This window comes from Chiloscyllium plagiosum, chromosome 2 (genome assembly GCF_004010195.1).
Source record: "Chiloscyllium plagiosum isolate BGI_BamShark_2017 chromosome 2, ASM401019v2, whole genome shotgun sequence".
In the NCBI taxonomy this organism is placed as follows: Eukaryota; Metazoa; Chordata; class Chondrichthyes; order Orectolobiformes; family Hemiscylliidae; genus Chiloscyllium; species Chiloscyllium plagiosum.
Genome location: NC_057711.1, coordinates 56,697,164 through 56,711,534, shown reverse-complemented (window position 1 = coordinate 56,711,534; position 14,371 = coordinate 56,697,164). Strand labels below are relative to the sequence as shown.

Genomic DNA, 14,371 nt, shown 5'->3' with positions numbered 1-14,371 from the left:
CATGCAATTCTGGTCTCCTTCCTATCGGAAAGATGTTGTGAAACTTGAAAGGGTTCAGAAAAGATTTACAAGGATGTTGCCAGGGTTGGAGGATTTGAGCTATAGGGAGAGGTTGAACAGGCTGGGGCTGCTTTCCCTGGAGCGTCGGAGGCTGAGGGGTGACCCTATAAAGGTTTACAAAATTATGAGGGGCATGGGTCGGGTAAATAGGAAAAGTCTTTTCCCTGGGGTCGGGGAATCCAGAACTAGAGGGCATAGGTTTAGGGTGAGAGGGGAAAGATATAAAAGAGACCTACGGGAAATCTTTTCACACAGAGGGCGGTATGTCTATGGAATGAGCTGCCAGAGGATGTGGTGGAGGCTGATACAATAGCAACATTTAAGAGGCATTTGGATGGGTATATGAATAGGAAGGGTTTGGAGGGATATGGGCTGGGGGCTGGCAGGTGGGACTAGATTGGGTTGGGATATCTGGTCAGCATGGACAGGTTGGACCGAAGGGTCTGTTTCCATGCTGTACATCTCTATGACTAAGTACTATGATGTGTATTAGAAAACATTATCTTTGTTTTGTAATATTTCTGATACCAAGAAATAATTTATTCATTACATGTAAATTCTGTGTCAGCACTGATTGCTGCTATGGGTATGGCTTATTTGCACAATGTACAATAACAATGTCTGATTTGTCAACTTCAGTCTGCTCAATTATTCCAACAGTTGTGTTTAAGATTTCAATTTTATATTAGGTTACGGTATCAAAAGACTTACATCAGAGGTTTTCATGTTTAGTTATCAGGCACAATATTGATAAAAGCAAGACATGCTTGGCGAAGTTAATAGGTTTTGAAGAGGAAACTAATTGGATAAGGGAAAGCATACATAGTATGCACAGATTTTAAACAGAACGTCATTAAAATACCTCATTAGAATTATTTTTTAAAAATTGAATATGCAAATAAATAAATGCTCATCTCATTAGCATCCATGCGAAATGCACAACCTTTACTATGTGCTATATGATATATGATATATATGCCATATGACTTAAGTGTTCACTAAAACTAATTCATGTAGGATTCACTCTAAGATCGAGCAAAAACAGGTAAGTATGTGAAAGAGGTTCTGAATGCATTTTAGTTTGCATTGCTTTAAGATCATTGATATCGATATAGATCATTTAAAAATAATTACAATATTAGAAACTCACTTTCAGTCAATGCTGTACAGCATTCAAGTCAGTGTCATTTCAGTAGATAAAAATCAAAATATTTAATTCATCCAAAATATTAAGAATCTTCCATAAATCTCAAACTCCATTGGAAACTTCATTGTTGACATTTCCTATGAAGACTTCATAACTGCCAGTATAATATCCTTCTTCAAAAACAGCATGAGACAAAAAAACATAACTGTAGATCAGTTAACTAAATCAGTCATTAGGAAAATGTCACAGTCTATTTTAAAGATTGTGATAGCAGACCGTTTAGAAATACATAAAATAATTAAACAGAGTCAGCATGGCTTCATGAAGGTGAAACCATGCTGGCCAAATTTAGAGATCTTTGAGGAGCTAACAAGCAGGATATATAAAAGGAAACCAGTAGATGTAATATATATTTGGATTTGCAAATGGCATTTCTTAATGTGTCACACAAAGCTACTTAATGAAAATAAAGCCATGGTGCTAGGATAGTATTTTTGCAAAGACAGAGATCAGGCGTGTGCTGCATTTCCCAATGACCTGTAACAACCACGAACCAATGCTGGAGATACAATTATTTACAAAACATTTTAATGACTTGGATGATGGAAATTAATGTAGCTATGAGACAAAAATGTGTGGGAAGCAAAATGATGCGCAAAAAGAGAAAAGCTTGGGATATACAACATAAAGTGGGAGAATGTAAGGTCATTAATTTTGGAAGAATAAAGGAGCTGAATTTTATCAAAATTGCGAAACAGCAAAGAGAGATTTAGGTGCCCTCACGCATGAATCACAAAGTGCTAGCATACAAGTTCAGCAGGTCATCAGAGAAGCAAATGAAAAGTTGATTTTTATTTCAAAAGAAAGAGTATAAATATAGGAAAGTCTTGCTAAAACGAGACACGTTAGACCACACCGAAAATACAGTGAACAATATTGGGCTCCTTGTTTAAAGGAACTCTATAGGAGAAAATGATGACTGAAGATGCTGGAGATCAGAGTCAAAAAGCATAGCCAGTCAGGCAGCATCCGAGAATGACAATCGACATTTCGAGCATAAGCTTTTCATCAGGTCTATACCCTGACATTGGAGGCAGTCCAGAGAAAGTTTACTAGTTTGATTCTGGACACGGAGAGGAGAAGTTCAAACAAAATGAACCTGTACTTACTGGAGGTCAGAAAAGAGAGAGGAGACGTTGTTGAAACATGCAAGATTCTTAAGGGAAATTCAGCAGGTCTAGCAGCAACTAGCGTAATGGTGTAAAAACATTTGCCTTTTTAATTGTTCACTGTATCTGCATGTTAACTGTCAGTGACTCATGGACAAGAAATTGCAACACTTCCTAGCCTCACCATTAAAGTGCACAACATTTCTGTTTGGCTGGCTGTTTGGAAGACCATTTTAGGGAGCTGAATGCACTCAGGATCATCCAAGATTTTGAGTACGACATAGGCAAGAGGTTTAGTGAGGTAGTCACACCTAAGATGCAGACAGAGAGTAGCTGGGTGACCACCAGGAAAGGCAAAGGGCATAGGCAGAGTGTGCAGGAATACCCTGTGGCCATTCCGCTTGAAAACAAGTATACCATTTTGGATATTGTTGGGGGGAGATGACTGTTCAGGGAAAGCAGCAGTCCCCAAGTTAGTGGCACTACAATTGGCCCTTGGGCACAACAGGCAAGGGTAAAGGAAAACACGGCTTTAGCGATAGGAGATTCGATAGTCAGGGGGACAGATAGGAGATCCTGAGGCTGCAAACTAGTGATCCCAGGATGTGTCAGAGTGGCTGCAGAACATTCTTAAGAGGAATAATGAGCAGCCAGAAGTTATTGAGCATGTTGGCACAAATGACATAGGAAGATATAGGGCTGAGGTCCTGATTACTTCCAGTGTCACGTGCCAGTGAGGGTAAGAACAGGAGGATATAGCAAAAAAATGCCTGGCTAAAGAATTGGTAGGGGGCAGGGATTCAGACTTTTAGATCAATCGGCTCTTTTCTGGGACAAAGGTGAACTAGACAGGATCCAATATCTTGACAGCCAGGTTTGCTTGCACTGCAAGGGGAGAAGGGTTTAAAATTAGATTGGCAGGGGGGTGGAATCCTCAACAGCAGGGAGGCAAGTACAAGACTCGAAGGAGATACAGTAATCAGAAATAGTAGGATGAAGAGACAGGTCAGGCTGGAACACGACAGGGAGCAAGGAATGCCTGTGGGATTAAATGCATTTATTTCAATGCAAGAGGGCCGAAAGGCAAGGCCGACAAACTCGGAGTGGATAGGTATGAGAGATTGGGATACTATAGCCATTACAGAAACATAGCTGAAGGAGGCACAGGACTGGCAGTTTAATGTGTCAGGGTACAGGTGCTTTCGGCAGGACAGAGGTCATGGAATGAGGGAAGGAGGAATTGCATTTTTGATTAAGGCAAATATCACAGCAGTAATCCAGTGAGGTTGTGGGTGGAGCTAAGAAATAAGCAGATGGTGATGTTACTGGGGTTGCACCGTATGCCCCCAAAGAGTCAACGGGAACTAGAGGAACAAATATGCAGGGAGACTGGGGAGACTTGCAAGAATAATAGGGTTGTCTAGTAGGGCATTTTAATTGTCTTAACAGACTGAGACTGCCAGAGCGTGAAGAGCTTAGAATGGGTGAAATTCGTTAAGTGCATTCAGGAAAGTTTCCTCAAGCAGTATATAGAGGTCCTACTCGGGAAGGGGCAACACTCAACCTATTCTTGGGAAATAAGACAGGGCAGGTAACAGAGATGACAGTGGGGCAGTAGTTTGGGACCAGTGACCATAGAACTATTAATTTTAAATAGATATGGAGAGGAACAAAACCAATCCACTGTTCAAGTATTAAATTAGGGCAAGGCATATTTTGATGGAATTAATCATGAGCTTGCAGGGGTTGATTAGAGTAGGTTGCTTGCAGGCAAAGAAACCTCTGGCAACTGGAAGGCCTTTAAAAGTGATATAGCTAGAGTTCAAGGTCTGTGTGTTCCTGTGACAGTGGAGGGAAAAATTGGCAGGAATAGAGAACGCTGGATGATAAGAGATGTTGAGGCTTTAACCAGAGAAAACAAAAAGGTGTGGTTCAGGTACTAGCAGTTGGGATCAAGGGAATCCCTGGAGGAAATCAGAAGGGCGAAAAGGGAGCATGAGACTGCCTTGGCTGAGAAGATTAGGGTGAATCCTAAGAGGTATTTTAAAGGCAAATAGAAAGAATAGGGCCCGTCAAGGATCAAAGTGGACATGTATGTGTAGAATCGCAGGAGATGAGCGAGATTCTCAAGGAGTATTTCTCTTTGATGTAATTCTCCATGGTAAACATGAAGACTTGGGAACTTGAGAAAGTTAGTGGTGATAATTTGGGGACAGTCCATATCACAATAGGGGTGGTGTTGGATGTATTGGAATGTATGAAGGTGAATAAGCATCCTGGCCCTGATCAGTATATCCAAGAACACAGCAAGAGGCTAGAGAAGAAACTGCAGGGGCCCTGGCTGATATTTTTGCATCATCATTAGCCACAGGTGAAGTCCCAGAAGATTGGAGGGTAGCAAATATTGTGCACTTATTCAAGAAGACCAGTAAGCTTAACAGCTGTAGTGGGTACGTTACTTGAGAAGATTTGAAGGGATACGACATACATGCATTTGGAAAGACAGGGTTTGATTAGGAATAGTCAGCATGACTTAAAGTGTGAGGTCATGCCTCTCAAATTTGTTAGAATTCTTTGATGAAGTGACCAGGAAGGTTGACGAGGAAAGGGTGGTAGACATGGTCTATATGGATTTCAATAAGGTCTTAGATAAGGTTCCATATGGTAGGCTGCTCTTGAAGGTTAGATCGCATGGAATCCAGGGCAAGCTGGCAAATTGGATACAAAATTGGCTTGATGGTAGGAAGCTGAGGGTAATAGTAGAAGGATGCTTGTTGAACTGGAGGCCTGTGATTAGTGGAGTGCCTCAGGGGTTGGTACTGGGCCCAGTACTGTTTGTTATCTAGAGCAATGTACAAGGTATGATTAGTAAGTTTGCTGATGACAAAACAAAAGCAGTACGTGGAGAGTGAGGAAGGTTATCAGAAATTGTAGGACCTTGATCAGCTGGGGAGGTGGGACAAGAAATGGCAAATGGAATTTAATATAGATAAGTGTGAGATCTTGCATTTTGGAAATTCAAATCAAGGTAGGAGCTTCATGGTGAATGATAGGGCCTTAAGTAGTGGAACAGAGGGAGCTTGGAGTTTAGGTGCATGGTTCTCTGATAGTGGAGTCATAGGTAGACAGGGCAATGAAGGTGGCTTTTGGCACACTGGCCTTCATCAGTCAGGCCATTGAGTATGTAAGTTGGGAAGTTATGTTGCAGTTTTACAGGACATTGGTGAGGGTGCATTTGGAGTATTGTGTTCAGTTTTGGTCATCATATTATAGGAAGAATGCTATTAAACTGTAAAGAATGTAGAAGAAATTTTCAAGGATGTTGCTTGGACTCAATGGTCTGAGTTATGGGGAGAGGGTTAGCGTAGGAGACTGAGACCTTATAGAGGTGTATAAGATTGTGAGAGGCATGGATAGGTTGAACACACTCAGTCTTTTTCCCAGCTTTGGGGAATCGAGGACTAAAGGGCATCAGGTTAAGGTTAGAGCGGAATGAATAAAAGGGAACCTGAGGGGCAACTTTTTAAAACACAGAGGGTGGTATGCATACAGAATGAGTTGCCAGCAGAAGTGGTTGAGACATGTACGTTACCAACATTCAACAGGCATTTGGACAAATACATGGATAGGAAAGGATTAGAAGGATATGGCCAAGTGGAGGAAATAAAAAGCTAGAATGGATGGACATTTTGGTCGGCATGGACCAATTTGGGCCAAAGGGCCTGTATTCATGCTGTAACAATATGACAAAAGTGGATATCCTTGCTATTCTTCACTTTTATATCATCTGCCAATTCTTTTGCCCACTCAGCCTCCCCAAAACCTTCTAAAATTTATTTACATTATCTTCACAACTCCTTCCAACTTGTGTCATCTGCAAACTTGGAAATATTATATTTAATTTCCACATTCATTGTTATCAATTGTGAATAGCTGGAGCCTAACTATTGATCCCTGCAGAATCCATTAGTCAATCAGCAAATCTATGAATTCTCCATTTATTTCTTCTGTTTTCTGTCTGTTTACCATTTCTCAATACTTTCTGAAAATCTCAGTATACCACATCCATCTGTTCCTCCTCATCAATTCTGCTAATTAAACCCTCAAAAGAACAAACAAAATTGAAAACGTTAACAGGGAAATATCAAAATATTACTCAGGTACAGCTTCAGGCAGCCAGTCTATAACTAGGTCAACAGGCTAATCTTCCATGAGTGTCAAGATAATAAATATTGGAGCCTACTCAACCCATGATTACTCCTGTCCTTATCAGCTACCCAGTCATACACTTTTCAGAGTCCAACTTTACCATAATTCCTGCACAAATGTACACTTCCATTGCAGACATGTTCAAACATTTAGATACTTTCTTTCTTAGACTGATAAATTTATTGACTGACTATAAAATGTAACCACGGTTTTTGGAAGGTTTGAAGTGTCTAAAGTCATTGTATATGCTGCGATTTAGTTAAAACAAAAATAAAAATCACCATCCATAATGAGTTAAGGTTAGAAATTATGTTGGTAATATTTGAATAGCACATTGTTGATACTGAATTTCTGAAAACTCTCTCAAAAACCATTAATTTAAAATAACTGGTTAAGAACGCAACTTAGCAGAAGGGAAGACATGACACTAAATCATAATTTTCCCTTTTAACTTTAAAATTTTAATTGTTACCTGGTCAGTCATGCTGTTCCCTCAGTCAGAGAGCATGAAAAAGATCTCATTAGAAATAAGATTGAAACTTAGAGGAAATGTACACTTTTTTTAAACTTTTACTACAAAAGGTGATGGAACCACTGAATTGCAGTTATCCAAATAATTTCAAGTAAAAATAATTTCAAAAATAATTCTTAAGAGTTCTGACATTCTTGTAGCGAAATTGTATTGCTTTGAATGAGTTCCACAGATGACTAACATTCACCTTGGCTCTGATATTTTAACAAAGGCATAAAAGCTATTTGTTAGACACGACCTTCGCTTTTTCTCATGTGGAGGCAGCTCTCTATGGTCTTAAGACATTTTCCATAAAGTCTTTCCTACGGACTTTAATTGTGACTAAATAAAATTCTGAGCGTGTTTAACGATAAACAGTAGAACTATAGCTTCACTCCTTACATTCATCATAATCAAATGTTCCTTTCAATTTTCCTGCTCAAGATTGACTTGATACGGTAGTACAAGGAAGATATTATCTGACAAAACATTTTTTAAGATAAGACATTTGGATAAAATAAGTCCAATTCACATTTACTTACTGCGTCAAGACAGTTTATGATAAAATGTATTGCTCTTGGAAAATTTTTAATGGTTAAGAATTGTCACAGAATTTTAAAAATCCAGTTAAAAATAATTTATTGGTATAAAATTAGTGTTTTTTTTTAAACAGGTGTCTATGTTGCTTTGGTTATTCAGCACATGCTCACTGCAAAATAATCAGCTATTTGGTCTAATCACAAACAGCTGGAAGATTAATAGTTAGAGGAGGATAAAATTACATATTCCCACTCTGATACCAACAGTGGAATGAATCTAGCCATTATTTCTGTACCTGATCACTGGCTCTTGACCTAACTAGAAAGTACTGAGTAGACTCTCCATAAGGACAACCCTCTATGGGTTGAGTGGACTCCAACATTCATTACCTTGATTCACACATTAAGATTAGCCAGTTGACCAAGTCATAAAAAGGCTGCCTGAGGCTGTACCTCGGTAATATTTTGACATTTCCCAGTTCGCTTTCGTTTTCAGTTTCTTTTGAGTTCTTTGAGGGTTTAACTAACTGAATCGATGAGGTGGAAACAGATGTGGTATACTTAGATTTTCAGAAAACGTTAAGAAAAGGTAAACACACAGAAAACAGTAGAAATAAATAGATCGTTCACAGATGCAAGCTGTGACTCCTGGAGTTTTGCAAGGATCAGTGTTTTGGCTCCAACTACACTCAATCTATGTCAATTACATGGATGTAGAGATTAAACAATGTTTCTAAGTTTGCAGATGACACAAAAGTAGGTTGGAGGGAATTAGGGCAATGACATGAAGACACTTAAAGGAAATTTGGAGAGGCCATATGAATGGACAAAAAAAGGCAGATGATATAAATGTGAAGAAATGCAAGGATGCCCAATTTACTTAGCCAAACAGGAATGCAAAAGCTATTTGTTAGACACGACCATCGCTTTTTCTCATGTGGAGGCAGCTCTCTATGGTCTTAGGACATTTTCCATAAAGTCTTTCCTACGGACTTTAATTGTGACTAAATAAAATTCTGAGCGTGTTTAGGGGGGCTATGAGGGGTTCTGAGGGGGGCTATGAAGTGTTGTCAAAAGAACAGATTTTCTTGTCCATGAGTCACTAACAGTTAACATACAGATACAGTGAACAAGAAAGGCAGCAAATTGTTTTTACACCATTACACTAGATGCTGCCAGACCTGAGCTTTCCCTAAAAATCTTACATGTTTTAATAACCTTTTTCTCATTTTTATAAACTTCACTAAGTACTGGCCTAACTTGTTGAACATCTCCTTTATGATAGAATGCCACTGCGCGCAAGATCAAACTGGAACTTTCGCTGGACTATATATGGGAAAGAGGAATACTTTAATATTTTATTTTAGGAATCCAGTTGTTCTTGTGATTTGCAAGACATGCATATAAAACAAATAAAGCAATGTTTGAAAATGTATTTTCTAAAGCAATTATTTGATTTTTTTTCTCATTACTATTAGCTATTTAAAAATATCAGGGGCAGAATATCTATTCAGACAGTCCCTGGGTTGCAAATGGATTCCGTATGCAAATCCATTCACAGGGTGATTTGTACACAAATCAGAATACAATGCAGGACAATATAAAGGAGTCATAAGTACAGGGAATGTTCTTATCTTGATTCTTTAAAATTACATCCCTGTATGAGATCACGTTCGTAAGTGCAAGCGTTCATAAGTCAGACATTCATAAATTGGAGAGGCCTGTATTGAATTAATTGATACACATTTAACTCCACAAGAACTAGTCTTTCTACTTCAAATCAATTGAAATTATGCATGTTCAGCCAAGATAAAATTTACAAATACAACTCAAAAACTCTTCAAAGATGTTGATCGATGCCCAACTCCAATTGCCTTTAAGATGTTTTTACTACCAACCAGTGTACCGACCCAGGGTTTCAGTGAACAACAGGATACCTACAAAAGTAGGTGAGTTTCTCAGAGCCAGTGTTATAAAATGCACATTTGACAGTGGAATTTTGCCCACTGGATGGTTTTACCATTCTCACAGACCAGTACTAAAAATATTACTAACAGAATGAAAAACAACATGCGTTTTATGTAAATTCTCAACAGTTTTGAGAAATTATTTCTTACAAAGTTGCAAATCATTTTTTTGCATGTAACTATGAACATCAGTGAACTTTCCCCATCATATGATTGATAGCTTGGGATATGTCGTTTATGTTGGAATAAAGGGTACACCTGGATTCTGTTGAAAATTGGCAGACGAGGTGACAAAACCAGGGCATGTGTGCGCATGAAGTGCAAGGTGGAATATTAATGAAGGGAGAAACTGGGAACTGTGCGGCTAACCAAAAGCAACTCATTTTCCAATCTTCTAATTACAGGTCATTCCATCGTAATGCACGCTTTGTCAATGTGAATTCGCTATAACGTGATTGAAGAGTTGAGGATGCTGTTTCTAAAGTGCAAACTTTTAAAACACGTGTTGGCTTTAAAGCAATCACAGCATCAACACTAAGCGCTGTTTCTGAAGCGTGAGTTTTCTATAACAGGGTTGCAGAAGAGCGCAACCACTGTGTTATAAATGAACTGACTATAGTTCATACTAACAGGCCAATCAGTAATATGACCAGCTCACTAATATTTTCACTACACTGATATTCATATGAATAGACTAATCTTTCATGGCACTGCTCAGAGACAGATGTTACTCACCTTTCCCTATAAATACCTCCTTCTTTGTTGCTAATTCCTTTTGTGAACAATAATATTATGGTTTGTATGGGGCAATGTCAGAGGCTGTGTCAACAGTATCTCCTACAATGGTGATGTCAGAATTACAGACTTGGAAGGAAAATGATCATAGCTTCAACTGTGTAAAATCAAATATGTAGAGCTGTACAAATTTCCTTAATATGTAATAAACAAGTTGCTGTTTGAACACACCAAAGAATCAGTAATCATTCTGAAGGTAGACTAATCAACGTAAGATTAGCAGTGATGGTCCCCAATTCATGAAAAATTCAACTTAAAATCTTCTTGAAAGTCAGAGAGTCAAAGTGGCACCATAAATGTAGACATGGAAAACTGCCTTGATGAGATCACACCCAACTACTGTACTGTAGTTGAGGATGCTGTTTCTAAAGTGCAAACTTTTAAAACATGTGTTGGCTTTAAAGCAATCACAGCATCAACACTAAGCGCTGTTTCTGAAGCGTGAGTTTTAGTCTTATTATTTAAGGAAGAATACACTTGCCATAAGGGGAGCACAGCTGAGATTCACAAGACAAATCCCTGGGATGGCAGAATTGTTGTACAAGCAGAGACTGAGGAAATAATTTTCAGAGTTTGAAGAAAAAAAGATAATCTCATTGGAAGTTACAAGATTTTAACAGGGTATGTTAGAGTAGATGCAAATAGGATGTTTCCCTTGGCAGGAATCTAGTACAGTGCTTCTTAAACTCTTCCCACTGTAACTGCATTTCAAACCTTGAAAATTGTCACAACTCCTTGATTAAAACTCAGGAGGGAACAGTCCAATGATAACCAAGGGGTAGTGGAGAGAAGATTTGAGAGCAGATGGGAGAAAAATCAGAACTCCATGGCAGCACTACTGTTTTGAAGGTCATGATCTCAAAACTTTCAGCTCATGACCCCATTTTGAGGTCTTAACACCCAATTTGGAAGGCGCTGATCTAAAGCCATGAGACGGAGTCTGAAATGCCTACTCTTTATTCGGAGATTAAAGAGGAATTTCTTACTCGGATGGTGAATTTTTGGGGTCCATACTCCAGGGGGCTGTGGAAATTTAATTTGAGCAGAAACTGATAGACAGGGACATGCAACATAGTAGTGTTGAGGGAGATGATCAGCCGCAATCTCAATAAATGGCTACTTCAGTTTATATGCTCGCTAGAGAAGTTCAAGAGGAGGAAAATTGGAAACAGGTGGTCTGAACAATGATACTGGGTTCTCAAGATTAACTGTCTCCCATAAACTCAAAAATGGTCACTTTGGGGAAAAGGATTCAGTCTCCATTGCATTGTGTGGCAAGACTTCCTGCCGAGTGGAATAAATTGAACTGAACATCCACAAGGCACTGTGGGCCATTATCACCACCAGCAAAATTCTATTATTCCACAATCTGCAAAATCCCGGTTCAATGATGAGTGTTTGAGGCCATACCAGAAGCCGAATCAGGTAAATCTAAAGATGTGTCAAATTGGTGAAACTTGAACACTGGATTACTTACAAAAGATAAAGCTTCGCCTTGTCCTGACATACCTAACATTGCAGATACCAGCCTTCAATGAATTTGATTCCCTCCAGATAATATCAAAAAACAGGTGAAAACATTGGATACTGCAATGGCTATTGGCCCTGACAACATCCCTAAAATAGTACTTTAGACCTGTGTTTCAGAACTAGCTGTGTCACTAGCCAGTACAGTTACAACACCGGCATCTCCTCCAGTATTGTGAAAAATTGCCTAGCAATATCCTATACACAGCCACTTTCAACGTGGACACCTTCATCACTGATGCATAGTGGCAGCAGCAATGGAATGATGCACTGCAGCAACTCACCAAGGCTCCTCCAACAACACCTTCCAAACCCAAGATCTCCACCACCACGTTGGCTAAGGGTAGCAGATACAGGAGGATACCATCACCTGCACACTCCCCGCCAGTTTGCACAACATTCTGACTTGGAGCTATATCGTTGGTCTTTCACTGCCCAAGCCCTGGAATATCCTCTCCAGCAGTACCCCCTACATGACACTGACTAGTACTGAATAGATATCTGACAAATTCCTTTGGCCTGAGAGCTTGCATACTCAGGTTTTAAAATAGATAGTTAGAGATTGTGACTGGGTTATGAATTTTAAAAATTCCCTAGGTTCCAGAATGTTCGCAGCTTATAGAAAGTTAGCAAATTTGATACCACTATCCAAGAAAGGCGGGCGAGAGAAAACAATAAATCAGCCTGATATCAGTCTTCAGATAAGTGCTAGAATTTTTTTTAAGCAGTCTTAACGATGCACTAAAAAAAAATCATAGCATCATCCAAGTCACCATGGCTTTATGACTAGAGAACTTGTATTTGATACATGGTACTGTTGAGACCACATCGAGAATATTGGATGGAGTTCTGGTTCCCATTTTCTAAAGAAAGATATTCCACTGGAGGCAGTTAAGAGAAGATTCACTAGAATGATCCGTGGTATGGAGGGACTGTCTTATGAGCAAAGGCTAAACAGGTTCGGACTCTACTTACTGAAATTCAGAAGAATGAGAGGTGATCTCATTAAAACATACCGGATTCTTAACAGGCTTGACAGGGGAAATGTTGAAATGATGCTTTCCCTCATGCGAGAGTTCAGGGCCGGAGGTCACAATCTCAGAATAAAAAAGGCATCTATTTAAAACTGGGATGAGGGGGAATAGTTTCTGAGCCAGTTGATAGTTTTTTGGAACTCCTTGTCCCAGAGAGCAGTGGGGCAGATTCCTTGGATACAGTTAAAGAGGAGATAGGTAGCTTCTTGATTAGTAGGGGAATCAAGGGTTACGGGTAAAATACAGGAAAGTGGATGTGAGGAATGTCAGATCAGCCATGATTCTATTCAATGGCAGAGCAGGCTCAACGGGCCAAATGGCCTAATGACTCCTATTTATTGTGGGCTTATGGATAAATGTAAAGCTTTTTGAAGATATGACAAGGGAGATAAAAGGGTACTGTATACCTATATTTGCAAAGAGCATTTGATAAGATACCACAAATAGGCAAAATTAGATCTTATGGGGTTGGGGGCAATATACTTTTTTTAGATTAGATTAGATTACTTACAGTGTGGAAACAGGCCCTTCAGCCCAACAAGTCCACACCGCCCCGCCGAAGCGCAACCCACCCATACCCTTACATGTACCCCTTTACCTAACACTACGGGCAACTTAGCATGGCCAATTCACCTGACCTGCACATCTTTGGACTGTGGGAGGAAACCGGAGCACCCGGAGGAAACCCACGCAGACACGGGGAGAACGTGCAAATTCCACACAGTCAGTCGCCTGAGGCGGGAATTGAACCCGGGTCTCTGGCGCTGCGAGGCAGCAGAGCTAACCACTATGCCACCGTGCCGCCCACTTGCATGGGAAGAGAATTAGTTACTAAACAGGAAGCAAAGAGCAGGTATGAACAGTACATCCTCAAGTTGATAGCTGCGACTAGTGAAGTGTTGCACGTATTAGCGCCGGAGCGTCAGTTATTTGCAAGCTATGTTAATAACTGAGAGAGACATAGTAAATAGAAACAGGGCAGGCCTTTTGACTCAACCTGCTCCCCAAAACAATTTGGTCATTGCTCATCTTTCTACTTACTACCTTTAATTCTTGATGACTGTATCTAACTCCTTCTTAAAAATATTCAAAGTTTTGGTTCTCAACTGCTTTTCTACGGCAGAGAATTTCTCAGGCTCACCACTCTGAAGAAATTTCTCCTTACCTTAGTCCTAAATGATTTACACCCTATGGGATCACGTTCAAATAACAACCAAAATCGGGCAGTGGTGAAAAGTCTCTTATTCAGCAACCGCAAGTTGCACAAGTGCGAGGCGTCAATAGAATCCCGAAATACAGTTCTTAAACAGCCTATTTATACACCGTCCTTACATATATTAAAATTCCATTACTATGGTGTTACATTATTTTATCTGTTGGAATATTGCATGCAATTCTGGTCTCCTTCCTATC

At 39.6% G+C, this 14,371-nt stretch overlaps 1 protein-coding gene across 7 annotated transcripts in view; it reads right to left on the bottom strand.

Moving 5' to 3' along the window:
- pam (peptidylglycine alpha-amidating monooxygenase) overlaps positions 1-14,371 on the bottom strand; it is a 228,796-nt gene that overhangs the window by 161,882 nt on the left and 52,543 nt on the right. The window lies entirely within an intron of this gene.